Here is a 2144-nt window from a genome sequence, read left to right on the forward strand (position 1 = left end):
AGCCTAAACTTTCCCTTGCAAAATCTTTCCCCTGGCCTAAGCTTTTCCCTTTGCTTATCCATTTCCCATAGTCTAACCTTTTCGCAGGACTAACCTTTTCTCCTAGCCTACACATTTCCCCAATACTAACCTATTCCCCTAGGCTAACTTTCTCCCTGGCCTAACCTTTTCCACTAGTGTAACCTTTTCCCCTAGTCTAACAATTTACCATAGCCTAAACTTTTCCCTTACATACCCTTTTTCCCCAGACCATCCATTTTCCTAGCCTACCCTTACCCCAGCCTAACCTTTTCCCTTATCCTAACCTTTTCCCCTAACCTAACCTTTTCTCCGGCCTAACCTTTTCCCCTAGCCTATGCCTGGCCACAAACCCTTCTCGTTCCAGGTTTGGTCCCCCTGCCTATGACTTCCATGCCACGTTCCTGATTTGGTCCCCCTACCTTTGCCTTCCAGGCCTGGTCCCAAATGCTTCTACTTTCAGTTTGAACCCCCCTGCCTTTGCTTTCCTGGTTTGGCCCCCCCAAACCTTTGCCTTCCCAGCCTGGCTCTGAAGCATTTGCATTCAAGGTTTGGCCCTTCCCCACTCACTCCAAGCATTTGCCTTCCCGGCCTGGCCCCGAAGTCTTCGTGTTCCAGGTTGGGCCCATCCTGCCATTGCCTTCCAGGCCTAGCCCGAACTGTTCTCGTTCTGGGTTGGGTCCCCCTCCTTTGCCTTCCAGGCCTGGCCCCATAGCCTTTCCATTCCAGGTTTGGTCCCTCTGCCTTTGCCTTCCAGGCCTGGTCCCAAACCCTTCTCGTACCAGGTTGGCCCTCCTCCCTTTGTATTCCAGGTTTGGCCCCACCGCCTTTGCTTTCCAGGTTTGGCCCCAAGCCCTTCTCATTTCACGTTTGCACCCCCTTCCCCCCCAGCAAACCGCCCCCCCCCCGGCTTTGGCCTTCCGGGCGCGCGGCCCCTCCACCTTTGACTTTCAGACCTGGCCCCGAACCCTAATCGTTCGAGGTTGGGGTCTCCCTGCCTTGCCTTCCCGGCCTGGGTCCAAATGCTTCTAGTTCCGAGTGGGGCCCCTCCTCTTTGCCTTGCAGGTTGGGCCACCCTGCCTTTGCTTTCCATGTTGGCCCGCACCCCACCTTGGGCTTCCAGGCCTGGATCTAAGCTCTTCTTGTTCCTGGCTGGCCCCTGCGCCTTTGAGTTCCCGGTCTGATCCCTCCTCCTCACCACCTTTGCCTTCAAAGCCTGCCCCTAACCCTTCTCATTCCAGGTTTGGTCCCCACGCCTTTGCCTTCCAGGCCTGGCCCCGAGCACTGCACTTTCCATGTTTGCCCCCCCAACCTTTGCCTTCCAGGCCTAGCCCGAACTCTTCTCTTTCTAGGATTACCCCCACACCCCCACCTACCACTTGTGCATTGCTGGCCTGGCCCCCACCTTTGGCTTCCAGGCCTGGCCCCAAACCCTTCTCGTTCCAGGTTGGGCCCCCTGACTTTGCTTTCCTGACCTGGGCCCGAACCCTTCACATTCAGAGTTGGGCCCCCGCCGCTTTTGCCTTACAGGTGGGCCCCCACACCTTTGCTATCCAGACCTGGCCCCGAACCCTTCTCATTCCAGGTTGGGCCCCTCCACCTTTGAGTTCCCGGCCTGGACCCCCACCTTTGCTTTCCAGGCTTGGCCCCTAACCCTTCTCATTCCATGTTTGGCTCCCCCGCCTCCCACCATTTCCTTCCATGTCTGAGCCCACAGCCTTCTCGTTCCAGATTTGGCCCCCAGCCTTGGCCTTCCAGTTCTGGCCCCAAAGCCTTCTCCTTCCAGATTGGGCCCCCCAGCTTTTGCCCTCCAGGCCCGGCCCTGAACCCTTCTCGTTCCAGGTTTGACACCGCCACCTTTGCCTTCCAGGCCTGGTCCCTAACCCTTCTCGCTGCAGGTTGGGCCTCCCCACCTCTCACCGTTGCCTTACATGCCTGGCCCCGCAGCTTTCGTGTTCCAGTTTCGGGCCCCAGCCCTTACTTTCCCGTCCTGGCCCCAAACCCTTCTCATATCAGGTTGGGCCCCTCTGCCTTGAACTTTCCGGCCTGTCCCACCTACCTTTGCCTTCCTGGTCTGGCCATGAACCCTTCTTATTCCAGGTTTGGTCCCCCTGTATTTTCTTTCT

The sequence above is a fragment of the Ornithorhynchus anatinus genome, unplaced genomic scaffold (genome assembly GCF_004115215.2).
Source record: "Ornithorhynchus anatinus isolate Pmale09 unplaced genomic scaffold, mOrnAna1.pri.v4 scaffold_80_arrow_ctg1, whole genome shotgun sequence".
NCBI lineage: Eukaryota > Metazoa > Chordata > Mammalia > Monotremata > Ornithorhynchidae > Ornithorhynchus > Ornithorhynchus anatinus.